This window comes from Pseudochaenichthys georgianus, chromosome 19 (assembly GCF_902827115.2).
Source record: "Pseudochaenichthys georgianus chromosome 19, fPseGeo1.2, whole genome shotgun sequence".
NCBI classification, from domain to species: domain Eukaryota; kingdom Metazoa; phylum Chordata; class Actinopteri; order Perciformes; family Channichthyidae; genus Pseudochaenichthys; species Pseudochaenichthys georgianus.
This window is the reverse complement of record NC_047521.1, coordinates 2,180,778-2,203,252: the sequence shown is the minus strand read 5'-3', so window position 1 is coordinate 2,203,252 and position 22,475 is coordinate 2,180,778.

Genomic DNA, 22,475 nt, shown 5'->3' with positions numbered 1-22,475 from the left:
CCCCCACTTAAATCATGTTCAAATGGATAGGATACTAAATACAGTTGCACACATCTTGTGTCTATATCTTTCTGTTTTGGTGGTCATGCCACAACCGTGCATTTGGGGGGGGGTAATGTAAAGTCATGTGACTCGAACATTGACATGTATATAACTGTTCTGCATCACACTCTTCTATCCCATAAGCCTCACGGTGTCAGGCTCTCGACTGTCCCTGTCGTAGCACTGACATTTGTTTAACCTTTTATTGTTACCCAACTCTCAGTAACTCTCTTGGTTTCCTTTCTGAACCACAACCCTTTTCTGTTTACTTCCACCGATTTTTATAAATGTATTGTTTATCAAAACACCAAAAAGCTAATAATTAGCTAGCTAGCGCACCTCGTGGACACTCTTTGCAGCTCAGAGAGCAGTTTGCTGACAGGAGAGCAGCGGGCTGCTCCATAGTCTCCTGGTAGCAGGAAGTGAGGCAGCAGGACCGTCGTTTATTTCCTGCCGCTGGCAACCTGTACACATTTCATTTAAGTAACCAGTGTAGCATGAAAGCATGGTGGAATTTGCAAGCTAGGTAGCTAAGTAACCAGCTGATAAAACGTTTGTTAACACTTAATGCTTAATCGAGACAATCTTGTCACAGTGTAGGGAAGCAACCCGGATCAGTTGGAAAATTAGCCAAATGTATCATTCTCACTATGGTCCGATTCAAGAACCGTCCGCCTGCCCTAAAGAACTGCTTCTACTGAATCTGCCACTAAGCCTTCGTTACCCCTTACAATTTGCTGGCCTGAAATATTGAGGAAGACCAAGATTCTTCACTTTAGATAACTAATATTGCCAGCTAATATTGGCCATTAGACAAAAGTCAGGAAAGTCCATTTAGCATACATGTTTGTTAATCAGCGCCTTGCATCTCAAACACATCGCTTGTAGTTTTGAAGGATTTTCAATAGCTAAGCTCTATTATTTCTTTCTCTGGTTTAAACTTTTAGTAAGGTTGAGCAGTGATTGGTGGACAGGATGTCAGGTGAGGAGGTCACAAAGGTCACGGAGGAGGGCACTTCCCCTCTTTCACGAGCCCAGTAGCAATCAAACATCTAACAGACGGTAAAAAGGAAATGAAGGACACTCGTTCTATAGTGCTGTTGATGTCATTTACATCCAAATGCCACACCCCGCCTCATAAACTCTGATAGAGCAGCACAGACGCTCTGATGCCTCCAGACAGAGGACACTCACTCAGACATGATTAACGAATCATACCTTACATCCTTACAGTACATCTATGACTAAATGCAATTCAATTGACTAAATGTGACTCTAACCCGGCCTTTTTAAATGTGCACACGGCCCCTCTCCAGGTTCTCTGCTGATGTGTCAGGAGGCCATGCAGAGGCCGGAGGGTCTCACAGGTACATGTCACATCTCTGACACCCTCAGTCCTTTGATGAGGTAGAAAGAAGGTAGAGGCTATTGTCTGGAAGCAGACCCCAATACCAGACCCCAATATAACTGAACTGTTTCATCAAACTGTCAGGAAGGACAGGAGAGGGCCAACACACACAAGAGAAAGGTCTTTAGAAGTAAAAACCCCAAAATTGCCGTTTTTGAAATGTAAATGCTGTGAATGTATTCAAGTTAAAGTGCCAACAAAGCTGTCCAGTTGCACATCCACCTTTCTCTTTAATACTATGTGTACTGTCATTTGTTGTTATGAGGTTAAAAACCATATGATTTTATGTTCTGAATATATTCTTAGAACCTTTCCCTGAGTAAAACAAAAAGCAAAGAAATAGTGCAACTCATTTCACCATCAGTAACTAAAGGATGCCAATCATTGTACTGGTTAGGTTCCACTTTCTGCCAATTATACATTCATCTTTTCAAGGTTACTCTTTCAATACACCAGTTTTGTTATTTGATACATATATTATATAGCATAGGTTTTGGAGGACATGTGCTCGTGGGCCACGAAAAGAAAAACATTTTGCAAAGGAATTCATTTTGTACCTCTCTGGTTTGCTCGATGTGGAACAGTCTTTGCTGAATCTTGCATGCAATATACAGATTTCTTCTAAAATATACAGGTCACAAAGGAACCAATCTGTCGTCACCATGTTAATAAACAATATGTTAAATCATTTATCTTCCTTTGTGTTTTTAAGAAGTTAAGCACAAACTCATCTCATTCAACACTCAATTCAGAAAGGTAAGTGTTCTTGTGAATGAACTAGAAGCATTATGTGAACTAGAATAATCTCTACGTATGTTAAGAGTAGCTTCACCCTCTCCCCACAGCCTCCAATGAGCCTCATCAGTATCAGCAGAGAGAAAGTGTGTTTAACAAAGTAATCCCTGTTGTGGAGGACTGTGTGGGGGGGGGTGGAAATGTGGACCTCAAGTGACCATCACGCTATGAAACAAAGGCTGAAAGGGAGGCAGAGAGAGACAGAGTAGGCGTGAAAGAATGCCCAGGTCTGGAATGCATTTAGAGGTTACCGTCGGAGCACTTTCCACACAGACCTGCACTCAGCTACATGTACTGAAGGTGTAAGGGCACAGCGCTGATAGACAGAGCGTTAAGATGGAAAACAAGTGTGGTGTAAGCTTACAGTTCATCCAAGGTGCAGCAGCTGAACGAATAAACAGGTACAAGAGCTTCTCATGGCATCGTACTGTTATCACAAAGGTTCAGCTTCATCTCTCCATGGCTTGTTTGTGTCTGGGTCTGATGAGTCATCATTTTCAAATGTGACTATTAAAGGAAGATAACGATGACATTGTTTCTTGAGAAGACTGAAATGTTAGAAAGTTTAAAGTCAGACATCAGTAGTTTGTAACTTATACATACATGTGGCTGATAGCACGAACACAACTCCTCCGCGTTCTGAGGGAGCATTGTTATCTTTTACATGGCTCTGAAAAACACATGTATTTGAGCATTGTAGTGATTATTCATTAATTATATATGAATGTATATACCTAGTTGATAGGAATGGGGAAAAGGAAGGGTGAAAAAAGGAGAAAAATATTGGCCTCTGCTTCATGTAACTCGTATTCATTGTACATCCGATGCTTTATTAAACTGAACAAAATCAATGCATCTACATTATATTTGTGAAAAAGTATCTGTGTGTGTAAAGGGATCAAATATTGATATTTAAAAACATTGTTGCGTTCTTTGCCAGTACCAGATGCTTACATAACGGGAAGGCAAGTTCATCTGTATAGCACATTTTTGCACAATGACAAAAAGGCACATTATAACACAGCTAAGGTATAAAAAGACATTTAGAGAGAAACAAGGCGTTATGAGTGGCGCTTCTCCATCACCTTAACTTGCACACTTGATGGAGCATACAGCTGATAGCTAACTTGGCAAGCTAAAATAAAAAACTAAATGGAAAATCTAACCTAAATACATCATCATAACACAACACATCTAGTGCCTTGTTTATCAGTAAGGTTGACAATGTAAGAGATGATGATGTTGACACGTCTGTAACATTAAGCACATGTGTACAACACATTAAATGAAAGCAGGCTAAAGCTAATGTTATGAGTTAGTGTCAATATGTGCTAGTTGTAACAATGTATATTTGCAGAATACACTCTGAACATCTGAACGGCACGTTCCAACAGCGCTCCGAGTTACATTACAAGTCACAGAAATTCACCATCAACTAGTTTTTAATTAACATGCATATTAGCAGTATATTGGCTCTTTATTAGTCATTATAAAACACTTATTAATGCCTTACTCTACATCAGTGGTTCCCAAACTTTTGTGCCCAAGGCACCAAAGGACAAGTAAAAATCTCAAGGCACACATATTGTGCAAAATAGCCCTTATAACACGTGTTATCACTCATATCATGTACAATATCTGTATTATGTGCATAATTATTTACTAATGCCAAATAAAATGTGACAAAGACAACTATATTACTCATGAAATATTTATTAACGAAATATTTCAGAAATTAATTTGAAACGTTATCAAATTAGGCTTCATCAAAGCAGCAACACACTCATTTAAACCAGACAGGTCACAACATTAAACATGAGACCAATGAAATTCAGCACAGAGAACTGTCAATGCAAGGAAGCTGCATTGTCCATGGTCCTGAACTACAAATGATAAATGTAACATTTCAGCAGAGATGGGGTCGTTACTAAAATAAAAGTAATATATTACATATTACTTTAAAAAAAAGTAATATATTACACTACTTCGTTACTCTCTACATAAAGTAACTCGTTACTTTACTCGTTACTTTACTCGCAGGGCCGGCCCGCCCCTCCCTGCAGGCAGATCACGCAGACTGCTAAAGTTTCAAATGTTCTCTTTAGTTCAGTTTCCATTGTCGCATAAGACTGATCCAGATCCTGAATGTTTTCCTATCTGACCATGGCTGTCCTCTGTCTCCTACTATCTGTATATTTTGCGCAGTCTATCTCTGCTCACGCTATTGCGTCGGCGTGTTCTCCTGCGTGTTGGCCATGTGTTGCACTGGAACCAGACACCGCAAAGACTTCAGCCGAGCACGTACGAACTGCGCATGCGTGAGTGGCAATAACTCTCCTTACCAGCAGGCGGCGGGAGTGTGTATTCGTCATTCAAAACAGGCAACAACCGGAAGACAGAGAAGAAGAACAGACTGTGATATAAACAAACAACAAATGGCGTGTGCGGTAGCTCCACCTTAGCATGTGTTCTTTGCAGGTGCTTGTTGAGGTTTGACGTGGTGTTCACAGCAGTGGATAACAGCTTCTGGCCTGGACACAGTTTGCACCTCACCGTCACATTCCTGTCTATTCTTCGGATGAACTCAAAATAATGGGCATACCTCCACCCCTCGAGAGTTGTCGCTGACTCAGCCATGTTTATGCAGCACTGCACGCGGAGATGTGGACGCGCAAGTCGCGCAGATTACGTACATATAAACCTACAAAGTACTGATATAGTAAATTAAAAAATAATTATTTTTGTGTAGTTGTATATTGCAATAATAACGTATGGTTGTCACAAAATCCCACGGCCCACCCGGACTTGCCTCACGGCACACCAGTGTGCCGCGGCACACCGTTTGGGAACCACTGCTCTACATGACCATATTCTACAAGTAATAAGCCATTAGTTGAGAGTGTTTCCTCAATAACCCTCTAATTAGTGCTGATTCATTGCAAGTAAGGAAGTTGTTGTTCATGAGTTCTGGTCTTAATATGCTCTGCTCAATATGGGCCTAATAAGGCAGTAGTACCACAAGAATAGTAATTCTACCATAATACCACTTAACAAATATGATCTATTCTTATGTAACAAGACATGAAACTATAAGTGTTAATTGTGTCCAAATGACTCAAAATAGGTATTAGACATTATTAGGTTAGACAGGAAACCGGGTACAGGAAGTAGGAGAAAGTGAACTGAATAGCAGCAGTAGACTGCTACTAATTGTAAGTATAAGTGTAAGGCTTACACTTACACTGTAAGGATTAGTAACATGTATTGTGTTTATGTGATGACATGTGGAGATGTTTAAACTCACTGAGTAAATCCGTTATCCATACTAGCCTGTGTTAGGGAAATAATTGACCTAGACTCCTAGATGTGACATACAGGACCAACCTTGACGTCTGTTTATCTCCTTTAAGGACACAGGCTGCTTCAGCCATAATGTTATTGTTCCCATTCTGTGACCGGGCAACACTAGGTCACAGATGGTCTTTGTTGTGGGTGCACTGGGACACTTCCTTCTTTGTTGTTTGTGGACTCCAAGGTATGACATATTCGAGGCCATAAGTGGCGGACGCAAGTAACTCAGTGTGCCCAACTGTCTAAAGCTATCTTATCAAAACATGTTGATTACTCTGGGAAACCAGTTAAATGGGCTAGCAAGAGAGAGGCGCTCCAGAATTGACGTGGCAACCACCCGTGCAGTCAGACCGTGACTGTGTGACTTGTGATGTGAATTCTCCGGCTGTAACTCCAAATAAACCTCCAGTGTTTGACATCAAAAGCTCCTGCTCTAGCGTGTCTCCTTCCTGAGTCGGGGACTCCCACTGCATTGCTACACAGAAGTTTCCCTTACAATTTGGCGTTGTCGGCAGGATGCCAACAAATCTTCAGAGCTGGTAAGTGTGATTTTCAAATCTACATTTGGACATTGCCTTACCAGAATCTGTGATTGACGGTATCCTAAAATTACCTGTGAAACTGAGCGGCTGCGTTTCGTTTTGGTTAATGAACATTTGGGGATAAAAACCCAGGGGATCAGTGTCTGGGGACTCAGTCCTGGCTGATTTCCTCTGTGTGTGCTGCTCGGGACGGAAGTGCCATACAAGCATGCACAGCTCATGTTTAGAGAGACCTTAAAGGAGGGCATCAGTGAGGTGGAGCTTCTGTGTGAAAGCAATGTAAAAGATTTGTATTGGACAAATCGCCGGATTCTGAGGGTCTTAGCGGCCAAACACAGCAGTTGAAAATAAGCAGCCAGAGATATTTACTGCTATCGCCTCTCTGCAAAACACGGCTCCAGCTGCAGCCTTGGGAGTGTGTGTAAAACCGCCCCGTGTTTGTGGAGCTGGAGAAGTGCAGGAAAGAGAGGGAGAAAGTCACAGCTTTTTGTCTATAGCTTTAACTCACAGCACCACCATCTCTGTTAAAAAAACAGGGATGGTCTAAAAGCACTCGTTGTTGTGACCGTCTTCTACATTGCTGGCAAGGCTGGGGCAGCGCGAGATGCGTGCATCACCCGATGCGCCACGGTTCCCTATACATGGCTAGAGGAACTGGTGCCGGTCCGGGGTGCATACATACAATTATAGGCTAATTGATCACAGGTGGGCAGTGGCAAGCAGAGTGTAGAACAAAACTGTGTTTCATCGTTGGAATGAACTCGATGGCAGGGGTGTAGGCTGGTCGAGCAGGACTACAGTCAACTGGGCTGTTCTCCTGGTCGGGGGTTCATAGCGCCACTAACTAGTGGTGTCGCAAGAGGATAAGCTAGTTATTGCTTTTGGACGGTCTTCAGGCACGATCTTAGCACTTGTACAAGGGTGGAACGCGCGAGTCAAGGCGCCCCACGAGAGATAAATCCCTACCCCTTCTGAAAGACCTCATAATTCGGACTAAATTGAGCTGGATTGAGCTTTGCCGTCACACTGAGGTTTATTTGGAGTTCATGTTTGTTTGCCTGATTGTTTGTATGGGGGGTCTATATTGGTTTGTCCTGCCGTCTTGTGAATGTTTTGTAACAACTAATAATGAATCAGTCCATAGCCAGGGTAAAATGAACTAAACTTTAGTTATCTCACCAAAAGTAAATGACTTGAGAAAATAAATAATATAAAGATGTAAAGCAAAATTCTGGTCGTATAAATGTGCTGCAAAATGAAAATAAATAGCAAAAGAGTGTTTTTATGTCCTGCCTCTCAGTGTGCAGAGGAACATGTAAACAAGAAGCACACTGTTCAGGGTGTGCGCTAGGTGTAAGAAGAAAAGAAGATTATTGCTTTAAGAATCCATTCTTAAATGGTTTTGCTGGTATGTTAAGATATGTTTGTGACCTTGTATAAACCCTATGCCCCGTCCTGCGCCCCGAGACCCTCAGAGACCTGCCTGAGGAGATCAGGGTTGCACAATCTGTTTTTGTAGGTCAATGTTGTATTATTTGTTTCATTAATTGTTGTTGAAACCTTTTGTGCTGTTGCTGCAAAATGGAAACGTTGTTGATTGTCTGTTCCAACTGGCCACTGGAATCAGATCATTAATATAAGTTGAAGTGCAATTACAGTTTTAAAAATAGTTTAACATTCTTTATTAAACTGCTTCAAATTATTTCTCGTATCAACCAATTGGTCTCTATAGACATTACTAAAAATTAAAATAGTTGTTAAACTACTGACAAGTTTTCTGAAACCGAGCTTATGAATAACAGAGTGAAGGTCGCTGGTTAAGCCAGGATCAATATATGTGTTGAAGTTTTTATTGTGTGCATAATAAAATGTGTTAAATCAATTGAGCAATTCTTTAAAAAGTATAATGTTGCAATCTTTTTAAAATAAGTAATTACAGTTAAAAAATAGATGTTGTTTTCCAAGGGCCTCTTTCACAGGCGCACACTTTGAATCATGACACTTCCAAGTCCAACAGAGATCAGTATCACTTTGTGTTGCAAGCCAAATCCAGGGGTTCTACTCGAGCCCACTTTTAAATACCATAAAGAAAAGTATTGAACCAGCTCGAGCTAAATGTCAAATATATTTAATTAATGTGCAAGTGTTTTGATGTATTTAAAATGTTCTAGTCTAGCTTCCTTCGAGTTTAGTCTAAGCAACATATTGGTTCTCATAACATTCTTACTGCTGTGCTGTCCCAAATGTTTTAAACCTTGGGCAGACAAAAACACACACACACACACACACACACACACACACACACACACACACACACACACACACACACACACACACACACACACACACACACACACACACACACACACACACACACACCCACACACACACACACACACACACACACACACACACACACACACACACACACACTTTGGATGAGTTTTCACTTTATCCAAATTGTAAATTGTTGCCTTCTTTAAAGTTATTAGTAATTCAAGATTAATTATTAAATTAAATGCGGTACATAACATAGAATAAATAAAATAACTTTGACTTGATAATTGTATTCACAACATTAGACCTTGTCTTCTAATCTCTACCAGAATAAGATACGTGTGCATGTTTGGGTGTTTTAACACTCCTGTAATGTACCTAATCTTGTTATCCTTTTCATTACAGAGCTGGGAAAATGGTGTATTGCTTAGATTCTGATCCGTGCAAGTCCAATTTTAACTGACTTTAGTTCTAATATTAATGTTAATTTGATTTCAACCCATAAGTAATTATTTAGATTAACTCAACATTTCACAGGATGGATTAGTGTTCCACATTTTTTTCCCCACTCATTTATTGTGCAATTAGGCCAATGGTAAAGAGAGACATTGATGACCTTGTGTCCCTTTTGTTGGTACGTGGTTCCATTTGGTCTATGGCCTTGAACGGCTTCACTAAGAGTCACCCAGTTCTACCCTGCTACCGTCCAGCTGAGTGCAGTCATAGAGATGCTATGGCTGCTCTACATGAAATGACATTAATGGTCTGGTCCGAGAATGGACACCATTCCCTGCTCCCAGAGACAATGCTCCTCAAACTGCCATTGATACTGTCTCACGTGGGTCTGCTCCCCCCACCAAGCCATGAACTGAAATCTTGACATCTGCTTTGAAGACCTGGAAGCCTCCCGGTCACATCAGCACCAAACCCTTGGGTCAGTCAGATGGGACTAACGGCTTAACATAGGGCATTTGGTTCAGATACATGACTCTCGTTACCGCAGAGTGGGTTGTTTTTTTAAGGCTATTCATACTGCTATGCAGAGGATGCCTGTAAGTTGGCAAGCTGTTAAAGGCCACTACTATTTTTAAAATAGGCCTAATGTCAGGGGCCTCTTAGTTCTACATGTATTCACATTATATGGACCATGTTTGCCCCTGGTAAAACTAAAGGCTGCACGGTAATCAGGCTACAATACGACCATTCTGTTCTGCTCTAACGATTCAATTGACAGATTCTACATTAAAACAATTAGCTTTTATTGTTTCCAATGATAACGTCACCTTAAGTGGAGGAATGCAAACCTGTTTTCAAATGTAAGGTTTTGAATTTGTTTGACATTTCTCAGTAATAACACCCTCAGACGCCCAATATCATTCATGCTATGCCATCAGTAATAACTCAGACGTTAAGGGGGATGAAGCTTTTCCTCCCAAATCAGATATGCTTTGTTTTTCAACAAAGGTATGCATTTCCTGCATAATATATGTTTTTCACAATTGTTTTTGTTGCAAGCTGCACACAGGTGATACTGAGTCTTCTCGAGTAATAGATTATAAACTACACCATGCTTAAATAGTTATTATTTCATATGTGACATATGTAAGAAAAGGGAGGGAAGAGTCAATTATATTGAGTAATTGATTTTATATTGGGTAATTTATTTCTCAAACCTGTTTTATGGAAGAGGAAAAAATAATTGTATCAAATGGTGAATTAATATAACATTTAGAATCATTGAGAAGGGGTGATATCGACAGGGACTAGCTCACCTTTAACTTAAAATAACATTTCTCTGCTTTGGACTAATGAGTATATGATTCTTGCATGTTAAATGACTAACACAAACCTTACATTTATGCATGTGCATGTGTCAGGAAGGCTCCCAAATAATTCCGAGGGGCCTATCCTATTTTTGTAATTAAAATGATGATGTGCTAATCCATTACCTTGAGTTGTCTTCACTCAGGAAAACATCTCTATCAAGTGTTAACCCAATAACTAGGACAGCTCTGAAGGCCAAGGGTCAGAGAGAGAGGGTCACGCTCTCCGGCTGCAGAGGGCACCCCCAGCCACGGGCAAGGAGGCACGAGGTCGATCGAGATGAGAGGATTCTAATCTTCAACTATCTGAGGAGATGGGATGCTTCTTCACCATTCTGCTCGGCGGGCTCAAACAGACAACCCTGTGGGACGAGCGAGGACTTCAGAGGCTTCATACAAGATGTCTTCCTAACCTCTCCCATCACGGGGGAGACCTGGATGCGCCACTTGGAATACGCAGTTTTGTCTGGCACTACTCTCAAGCAGCAGAAGGAATGCAGGCGGATGAGCCTCCGTTTCACTGGGGGGATCAGCTACAGTGCTCACTGAATGAGCCACACAAAAGCAGAGCAATTGGGGGGTTGAAATATGGCGCTCTGATGAAGAATCAATCAATCAATCAATCAATGTTTATTTATATAGCCCAATATCACAAATGTTACATTTGTCTCAGTGGTCTTCACAGTGTGTACAGAATATCAGTATGACAATACGACACCCTCTGTCCTTAGACCCTCACATCGTACAAGAAGAGTTTGAGCCAATCAGCACTCAGTGCTAATCTACAGTATCAGGATGCCTTTACACACCACACACTCTTTGTCATAAAGAGAGGAGGAGGACGAGTCAGAAAGACTGAAGGACATGTTCTTCCAGCTCCCGTACAAAGATGAACTTTGAATTGATTTTATATCTTGGATGTTTACAGATGTACAATTAATGACTGTCTTTATATTTCCAATGACCAGACATGTGTTGAATAGTGGTGATTAATATATTTTTGCCGGATCAGATTACACTTTCGCACTAAACAAAATGAATTAATATGTTCAGATTATAAAGTATTGAATAATAAGATATTTCTACTATTATCACAGATAATGTTAATATCCTTAATCGTCCAGCAATCAGGCTTAACAACACTACTCTTTAATGTATTACCCATGCACAGACAGACCTACAATGATGTTTCAAGTACTGGATTAATTTCAGTTTTGGCCCAAAACAAATATTTATAATATTTCATATACAAATTATGTAGCATATTTGATCCTCAAATTAGAGAAGTATAATTTAAAGAAATTGATATTATACATTCAACATTAGATAAACACAGAAGAATCCTTTCCAAGTACCATAAGTAGATGCTCAGGTAAGTATGGCTAATAGAAATAATTGATAGACTTAATTTGGTACAGATCAGTGGTAGCATTCACAAATGTAATAATTCAAGTTTTAAGAACGTTTAATCCTTCCTTACCAGGTTTTTACAAAAGTCTTTGAATATTTGCCTAACTTTTCCTTTTCAGATTTTGAACAATGTACTTGACTGAAATGAATGTATTGATTTGACTAAGTGCCTTACTCTTGACTAAAGTGTATTTAAGTAAACGTAAAAATAATTCTAAAATTGAGGACACTGCACTTTTGCAGATTACAGATTGATCAAATCACCATTGTGAATGTTATACCCTAACTGTGAATGTTGTAGCTGGATCTCTTACGATCCTAAGTTTTAAAATGCTTTTGACTAGTGATTGCCTTGGAGTAAATCTTTAAAGCGGAAAGCTGGTTTTGATTGTATAGTTTGATGAGTGAAATTAACTAATGGTAAATGATCAAATATATTAGTTTAAAACAAATATTTAGCTATTGCACCTGTGTTTTATGTGTGTTCATTATTATGCTTTTGACGAAAGATGATGAAACACTGATGAGAGATGATTTTTCCTATTATGATTGGCTGTATCAATCATTGTGATTGAATGTTTCAATCTTATTCTACTTTGTGATGTAATTAATGTACGGTGAGACCACACTCAAATCTGGAGACGCCTATTGATTTAAGTATTGACCAAATTATTATTAGACTAATGTTTCTAGGTTATCATAAATGATAAAAAGAGAGGACTGTTAGGGAAATGATTGACCTAGACTCCTAGATGTGACGTACAGGACCAACCCTGACGTCTGTTTATCTCCTTTAAGGACACAGGCTGCTTCAGCCATAATGTTATTGTTCCCATTCTGTGACCGGGCAACACTAGGTCACAGATGGTCTTTGTTGTGGGTGCACTGGGACACTTCCTTCTTTGTTGTTTGTGGACTCCAAGGTATGACATCCTCGAGGCCATAAGTGGCGGACGCAAGTGACTCAGTGTGCCCAAACTGTCTAAAGCTATCTTATCAAAACATGTTGATTACTCTGGGAAACCAGTTAAATGGGCTAGCAAGAGAGAGGCGCTCCAGAATTGACGTGGCAACCACCCGTGCAGTCAGACCGTGACTGTGTGACTTGTGATGTGAATCCTCCGGCCGTAACTCCAAATAAACCTCCAGTGTTTGACATCAAAAGCTCCTGCTCCTAGCGTGTCTCCTTCCTGAGTCGGGGACTCCCACTGCATTGCTACACAGAAGTTTCCACTACAGCCTGTATACATGCTTATTGCACAGCTAGCATTAGCTATATGTACCTTGTTTACACTTAGTGGTCCCATGTGTTAATCTGTGTATGTTAGACTTGCATGTATGAGATCATTAAGTGCCTTGTATCTTCTTTTTGTATATTTTCACTCCGTGTGAATGTCAGTGGACTGCAAATAAGTCAAGAAAGGAGCATGGTTGCTCCTTCCCTGGCTCTCAAAAGAGTTTGGCTGGCTGTTCATTAATAAAACATATTTCAACATGTGCCTACTTTGTTCATGTCCTGTTGAGGTTCATTTCAGTATTTGTGTGCAATAATGTATTTACAAAGTGTGAAGAGGAGGCAACTTTAGAATAGGGAACCTGTTCAGGTCAATTAGAGTCAACCTACTAGCTTATTGGTTATGAACAAGACTTCACTTTAGAATAGAGAACATATTCTTAGATATAAATACCTAATTTTGAGTTATTTAGACACAACTAACACTTATAGTTTCATGTCTTGTTACATAAGAATAGATCATATTTGTTAAGTGTTATTATACTATTCTTGTGGTACTACTGCCTAATTAGGCCCATATTGAGCAGAGCATATTAAGACCAAAACTCATGTACAACAACTTCCTTAAATCAGCACTAATTAGAGGGTTATTGAGGAAACACTCTCAACTAATGGCTTATTACTTGTAGAATATGGTCATGTAGAGTAAGGCATTAATAAGTGTTTTATGACTAATAAAGAGGCAATATACTGCTAATATGCATGCTAATTAATTAGTTGATAGTGAATTTGTGTACCTCAATTTAAAATGTTACCAAAGTCACTTATTAGATGCTTTACCCAAAGCAACTTACATACACACAAACCTGTGGACTATCGCCACAGGGAGACAATGCCATGCTGACTGCAGTGGCGATTGAACCAGTACTCCCCTGATCTGAAGATCAGCGCACATACCACTGAGCCACAGCCTCCTGAGATCACCAATAGTCCAGTCTGTGCCGGAGTGCACTCTGACACTCACAGAGACAGTATACGTGGAGCGTACCCGTATCTAAGTCTTCAGTAAAAAACGGACAAAAAAACCTTGCTCGACATGACGGCATAGCCCTGCTCACGGTTGCAGTTTACCCTCCCACACCAACAACATCTTTGTATTGCAGATCTACAAAAGGTGAAAGCATGGAACTTTTTTAATGCAACCGTTTTTGAAATGATCTGTTGTCTCAGACATCATACACAGAACATGCACTTTATATGTGAGATGTCTTCTCTGGGCTCCCAAACCCAACCACGTACTAGTGTTCCCTTGAGACACGAACGTCTCAGCTGGATTTACACACAATCTGGAGACACTTGGACACAGGACAATGGGTCTGAGCAGAGCAAGCTGCCATGTCCTGAACACACACACGGTCCCATATATGTGCAAAGCCACCCACCCCACATTTATCATCTCGTTTCACTTTCTGTTGGCTCTCATGATCAATCATAGTCCCCATGTTTGCTCTGCTACCGGCCATCTTTCAATGTCACCTTCAAAGGACCGATGTGTCCTTATTGCGGAGTGAAGGTGAGTGTATGTGTGGTCAGAGTTCTTCTGTGTGTTTGAGAAGAGAGGGCTTCCTTTTTAGTACATTTGTATATGATCATTGGTGTTTATTATGTTGCTTGATTCTTGTATAGCAAGATGTGATGCTTACCGTGAGGAACATGTCACAAACTCAAAGGCATACGGTTTAGATCGTAGCATTACAGTCCTCTCAACGGAGGGAAACCAGTCCTATCAGCTGACAGTGCTCCAACACTCACAGGATTACCTGTCTCCACATCTCACCAGCCTGCAAAGTCAGCTCAGTACCTCATGACCTCTGTGGCCTTATCTCTCTCTGTCTGCAGCTCAAACTCCAACCACCAACCACCATGCACCAACTCTGCCTGTTTCACAATCAAATACTTGTGTTGTTTCCTTACCTGCCTATCTAGTTGCATTACAAAAGGTTATTGGTTGCATTAGGGGACTGCTCAATAAACATGTTGTCACTATAAGGGGGCATTTATACAAATACTACATTTCTGTGTGGCTTTAAGATGCACTATAATGTCTTTGCTATATTTGAGAGTTTCCATAAATATCGAAGCATCAATACTCATCCTCAGTGAATATTTTAAACAGTTGCGCTGCCTTTTCTTCTCTCTCTTATCTCCGACAGAGAGTTTACACAGACACAGATATTATTTGAAACCTTTAATTGTACGCCTTCAATGTTGGTATCACTGTGTGGTATGGACAATGGTGAAAAATAGTCATATACTAAAGGCATTGTTTCTGTAAAGGACCCCTTTAATGTCCCCGTTAAATACAAGAATAAACAGGTGAAGTAAGTTGATACAGTTGAGGACACAAGGGAGTAACAGCAGAACAAAACCGTTATGATAGTGAATCAATTCCATGTACGATTGTCTACAAAGCAAGACTCCAGGAAATACCCTAAGCAGACTCTGAACCTAAATCAGCATTTGGCTGAAGGGCTTCTGCTGACACAAGGAGGAGGCAGGCACTGTGACAGTCCCCCCCCTTCCTCTCTTCCTCCCTCCATCTCAAACTGTCATCTGGCCTGCACATGAACCCTACTCACCTCCTCACCCCAAAAGTAGCAGTATGCCTGTTGTGTGTATGTGTGACTTGCCTATCACATAAAAAACACATATTGGATAATTGTCATGAAATCAAGATACAAGCTCCACCAGCACACTGACCAGAGGGGTTGCTGCTGTGTCCATGGTTACAGAATGACGTGGCTCCAATCAGATTCAGATCCCAAATGTAATCAGTTCTTCCTTGCCTTATGGCCTCTACTGTTCCATCATGTTTCATGAAAATCTGGCCACTAGTCTGTCATTTAAATTATATTGGGGCTTTGAAACTATTGAAGCCTAAATATTTTCATTGGAACTTTTGCAGTATTTGTACATTGTAGCATTGCTTCAGTAAATACTTGCATAGATTCATCTCAAAATGTAAGAAGCTGCAGCATGGGGACAACTCGCTAGTCTTTCCTAATTTGGTAAAGCTCCTCTTTGGTGAACCATGATTGGCCAAGATGCCGCCTCAACCAAAAGCAGTGCCCACATACAGCATGGCCTGTATTGCTAATGTATTGCCTCATATTTCAGAAACAGATGTATTCAAAAAAAATGTTCGTGACCCGTCATGTTGAAACATGAGCCAAGCACCTGGCTGGAGCACATCCCCTCAGCAAGCAGGTTACCTGCCTGCATGTGCCTGTTTGAGCTATATCTTGGTTTATATTATTTAATAGTTCAACATTTATTTTCTTGCTGTTTTTATTTTTTGTGAATTAGCCTTTTTTTGTAATTTAAGTTAATTGAAGTAGTTGTTTTATGCTTTTATTTTGAAGGTGGTGTGGGCACCTTATGATATGTATATATTGGAGACAGGCGGTGGTGATCAGTGCACCAGTGCAGGCATATGGTTTGTTCTTTGTTCTTTGAATGAAAGGCACAAAAAGGATCCTCTTGCTCAGCGGCAGTTTATTTCTTGAAGTTGTTCGCCACTACAGTGCCTAAGGCTAAAGGCTTTACATAATAAATGCCATGGCCACTTTGAGGGACATTTTGGGGATGCTCAAAGTGTTAAGCCCAGTTGGTGATGCCAGGATGGGGACAGCCACACTTTGAGCTTCTGAACGGCTCCTCAGAAACCAGAGGGACGCCGTACAGCTCTTTGTTATACACTCTGGTCCTGTACCACCCTCCACAGGTTGTAAGACAGTAGCAAGCAATATGTGCAGCTACTACATATCACACACACACACACACACACACACACACACACACACACACACACACACACACGCATGCACGCGCGCACACACACACACACACACACACACACACACACACACACACACACACACACACACACACACACACACATGTCCCCAAGGGTCACCAGGAAGCAGAGAACAATAGAGGACCTCAGACGACCTGACTCCTGGCTAATGGCTCACCTCTAGAGAGCTGACACACACATGCATTCAAACGCATCAGCACACACACGGCAGGTATCAGAGGATGCTTAGGCATTTACTATCATACGAACATACATGAGTGTTTATGATACATTTATGATTTATTTTATCAGAGCATCTTGGTGATGGTGGCGAACATTCTCTGTGGACGTGCATCTGTCTGTCATCCCTCCACATATCTGTACACCCATGTCTCCACACATCTCTCCACATCCAGAGTACCTGCACCGGGCAGTAAGTGTGTGTGCTGTAGTAACATGGTGTGATGAATCTGCCTATACATCAGAGTTGTCAGGGTTTGAGTGAACTATTGGCCTTTAATGGCCAATAAATACAGGTTAGCAGGACAGAGGTTGGCTGCAGGTCACAGGGTGGAGAGTGTGTGTGTGTGTGTGTGTGTGTGTGTGTGTGTGTGTGTGTGTGTGTGTGTGTGTGTGTGTGTGTGTGTGTGTGTGTGTGTGTGTGTGTGTGTGTGTGTGTGTGTGTGTGTGTGTGTGTGTGTGTGTGTGTGTGTGTGTGTGTGTGTGTGTGTGTGTGTGTGTGTGTGTGTGTGTGTGTGTGTGTGTGTGTGTGTGTGTGTGTGTGCGCGTGTGTGTGGGGGGGGGGTTCACAAATAGGTCTTTAAGAGAGAAAATTAGACTTGCTAATTTGACTACTGATTCTGTCGGAAAAACTATAAGGCAATTGAGAAGATCCTGGCATCACTGTCCCCAAGTCATACATGGATGATATGGATTTTGCATTCGGCTGCGTTATTCTTAATTTCATATTGTCAATATCTTAGCCATACTTTTGAACATTTCCCCCCAAAAGCAACATTTCTATCTCCTTCTTCTAACTTGTGAACTCTTTACAAGTCCTTCTCTGACTGGTTTTCCAGCTGGTCTCATCAACGGCTCCCCCTCCTCCTCTCATCTGTCCGTGTCTGTCTCAGTGAGACAGCAGTCACCTTTTAGCCCTGTGAAAGGCTCGGCCTTCAGGCCCACCTCCCACAGAGAGGATGGGGTCAAAAGCGATCCAATCCAGGAAGTGATTTTACGCCCTTCACACATGTGAGCAGCTTTTAAAGAGCAGAGCGAGAGGACAGGAGGCTGGAGGTGCAGTGATGAGCTCCACAAGCCTCAGATCTTCTAACTACCGGCCCTTTATTGAGGACACGTCTATTCTTCATTCACCCCCCCCACACCCTTCTCTACCCATCCTTTCCCACAACCCCATATATTTAACCCCTCTTCTCTTATAGATGAGTATACTTCAGGATAATAACGCTGTTGATTTAAGGTTTGTTTAGAAAGAATGCAAACAAATTATAAATGGGAGAAAAATCTCAATAGGGTATTATTACATTATTACAATGGATCAATCAACCTTTAAATTGGTCTTGTAGGAGCCACGTCAGGACATCAGCGACACCCACACCAACATGAATCTCACACACACCAACAATGGCTGACTGCTTTGGACCTGTGCTCACGTCCCTCTGAGTCTTCTGGAAAGTACCCAGGCTAATTGTGTGCCTGGGTTGAGTGAAACGCTGCTGGCTCCACCGGCTTTGAGCCTCCCGTTTGCTGATGGAATCTGCCGCTGTAAAGTTACAGTTGATTTGGTTGATAATATCCCAAAAAGTGAATATTATTTCAGTATTAGTTGACAATGTTTGGCAACATACGCTGTAAATGAAGCTTCTGTCTTTCAACATGGGGGATGATAGGACAGTCAGCGCAACAGTCAGACATCTCAATAACAAGCTTAAGAGCCAACAAACTAAATAATGCTTGTGTTTCAAATGCATTATATATTATATAAAACTCCACACAGACAATTATCCAGGGATAGGATGCGTATTCATTATTCACCATAAATAAGTATTTACTTATTGCTAATATTGTGGCACAAGCCATTTTCTACCGCCATATTTCACCGGCGTATTTTTCACAATGATTTTTAATGGTCTAAAATGACAACAACTGTAGCTTACATATTGATTGATTTGGTTGTCATTAAAAGTATGGTGAAAAATAAATGGTATGTCACGTGTATGCCTGGTTAGTGATGCGTGACAACATGTGTGTGGTCGTGTACTAATCACTTTGTCAACTAATGTCAGCAGAACTGGATCTGTAAGAACGTTCTACTCCTTGGCCTGCTTGTCGTTGGTCAGGTAATCCGCCCCAGCCTCCGAATTAAGACTCAGACGTATTCAGAGTTCGGTTCCTAGGCCCACCAGGATGTTGGGTCCCTGTTTTAAGGGCTCATAACTGGCCCTGGAACCGCTTTGGTGGAAAAGGGGTAACCGTCAACAGAGTTTAAGTTAGGATAGTGGTTAGGAGGTCTGCAATATCGGAGGGGGCATGTCCATGTAGGGCTTTACACACAAGCAGGAGAAGCGTTAAATCCATCAAGAACAGCAAGTAGAGAGAGGCCGTATAGGGGGATATGCACCCTCTCCCGGGTCCTTGTCAGTAGCCAGGATGCGGCGTTATGGACCAGTTGCAGGAATGATTGACTGTTCCCATGCAGGATACAGGCAGTCGCAGTAGACCAGGTGGGAGGATGTAAAGGCGTGGAGGACTTTCTCTAATGAATCGATTCTTTGCTTGATTTTGGCAGTAATACAGACTTTAACTATAGAGTGGTGCCGTGATTACGTATGTGTGTAGGCCGACCCGGAAGAAAGCTGCGCAAGGGTTCCCTCGACAAAAAAGCAATGGGATTTCTCCATAAGATTTTTGGAATATTGTTAAATGTAAGATCTGTGGAAAACGAACCTGTTTGATAAATGCACGTTTTGTTCAGCCGGATAATCTCCACAAGTCCACCCTACTTTTATTATTTTCGAATCATAAATCTAATGTCCAGAAGCAAAATGCTAACGTTACGCTATAAACGAACTACAGCCGAGTCCAGCAGGACTTCAACATCACGCCAACTTAAGATCCATATTCAAACATTCAGATTCAAAATGTTGAAGTTAAAGCATTTGTTTGAACAGTTTGCAGGAGAACAGAACAGGGCAAACAAACTTAGAGGAGTGTTTACGTGGTCGGCGTAATGACGTACAACGTCCTCCACTAGTCTTATTCAGCCACTTGGTAACAACCATCGTTTTTCAGACACGTAAACTCTTCAGAAATCACCAGTGGGGTCACTGCTGATGGGTTTAATGTCGTAGAACAAAACGTGATCCGTCTCATACATTTGTGTCAACCACAGACCTTATTTCGTAACTAGTTAGAAACTAGTTCAAAAAACCCATGGACTCTGAGACGAGGGAACCGGAAACATGCTAACTCACTTCTGGGTGTTAGGACTCGTCACTGCACCACTCTGTTGCACTGCCCTGTGTTGTCGAGCTTAAAGACTCTTAAAGACACACATTAGAAGTTTGGTTTCACAGGAATGGATCGGTTGCCAAGACTTTCTAAGGTAGGGGGCCAAATAGCACATCTTCAAACTTGCTTTCATTCAGTAGTGTTGTGCCATCCAACACTTCAGGTCCTCAAGGGAATTATTGAGGCTCATATGATTGGACCGATGTTTTGGTTTCAGAGGAAATAAAGCTGATTGTCAGCAGCCATATCAGTACAAGGAAAAGTATTTGTCAATAAATTGGCCAAGGGGACGCATCTACAAAGACAACAGAATGGGAAGAGAAGGTCATATCTTTGAGGTAGGACTTGAACCAGTTTAAGGCAGTACCATCAGCACCAACACAGCGGGTTTTGAGTCTGTGTGTTTGTTCAACCAGATTACCAAGGTTTAAGTTTAAGTATGTTCGGTCTCTCTGGGAATATGTATATGTCTGTAAGTGCATATGTATATGTACATGCATGTGTATTTTCAACTTTAAATGTGTCTCTTACCTTAGACATGTACGTGTACTTTATGTAAGCATGGGTGTGTTTGTGTTAAGACAGCAGGGCGCCACATCTACACTTAAACCCCTGTGTGACCCCTGCATGATCATCCCAGTGTTTAACACACAGCCCCAGTCCACATTCCAATCTGTGTGTGTGTGTGTGTGTGTGTGTGCGTGTGTGTGTGTGTGTGTGTGTGTGTGTGTGTGTGTGTGTGTGTGTGTGTGTGTGTGTGTGTGTGTGTGTGTGTGTGTGTGTGTGTGTGTGTGTGTGTGTGTGTGTGTGTGTGTGTGTGTGTGTGTGTGTGTGTGTGTGTGTGTGTGTGTGTGTGTGTGTGTGTGTGTGTGTGTGTGTGTGTGTGTGTGTGTGTGTGAGAGAGGGAGAGAGTGCACTCCCCATTAAACATGGTTGCATGTACCTGTCATAAAACATAGAGTGATACAACAGACAGTCCAGAGCATGAGAAGACTACATTTATTTTGCAAAAGATAAATTGTTATATAGTGTTATATTTCAAATGGTTTCTACTGATCAGTTCACAGTAATGAAAGCTGTCCAACATTTAGTTGATTTAACATTCAGTAAAGTTATGTTCAGGTGACAAAACGACATAGTTAGGTTGAGCTAAAAGATCATGGTTTGGGTTGAAAAAAAGGACGCCAACTTGTGTTTCGTAACGTCATCTAAATGTCTATGTTGCATTGCTTTGATCGTGTAGGCTCAGCAAGTCAAACATCTTTTCCATCTGTCTGTCCAAACAAATACAATAATAACTCCCCTTTAAAGCTCTAAAACACATTGCATTATGTTAAATATACATCAGACTGAACGGGGTGTTAGGTTGTGTTACATTGTAGGATGGTCAAGAGCTTCAGAAATCCCAACCCTTGGTCTAGGACTGTGTCTGAAAACGGGGTACAGCCAGACTGGCCCTTTCAAAACAAAAACTTGCTCAACGAGACCGTTTTACGGTGGGCCATCTACAAAATATGATTTTAAAATAACCAAGTGGGAAACTAACAGCAGGGCTTAAGGATGCTCAGCTGATATATCATGTTTGGTGGGCCTCTTGATCTCAGAACCAGCTTCGGGTTAAAATGGTTCAGCATTGAAATGTTGGAGCACATTCATGCTCCCAACCGATGAACCCTCACCTAAGTCTAGGAGTCTAAGAGTCAGACTAAGAGCGATCATATGATTATGTTGTTCATATCAAAGGTCCATTTTGTAACAATTTATTTATTGGATCTGAAGCCCCCTAACTGTTTAACATAGTCATGTAGTTCATGTAAGATTGTGTTAAAGGTGACATGTCATGCTTTTCCGGTTAGTACCCGTCCCCTTGTGTGTTATGAAGGTTTTTATGCATGTAAACGGTGTGCAGAGTCAAAACCCTCAAAGTACACCCTGTAGGGCAGGGATGGGCAACTTTGATGGTGGTGGGGGCCACATAATTGATGTACTGGCCACCAGGGGGCCGCAGATTCACTTGGAACACACAAAAATTCCATGTGTTGTATGTAATTATTAACAAATATACTAAGTCTGACATCTTCATTGACATTTTACAATCAAAGGGAACATCCCCAATAAATGGGAACATCCTCTAATAAGCTCACTAAACAAATATCAGTTCACAGAAATGTTATTTCATTTGTACAAGTGGCATGTTTGTATTGAA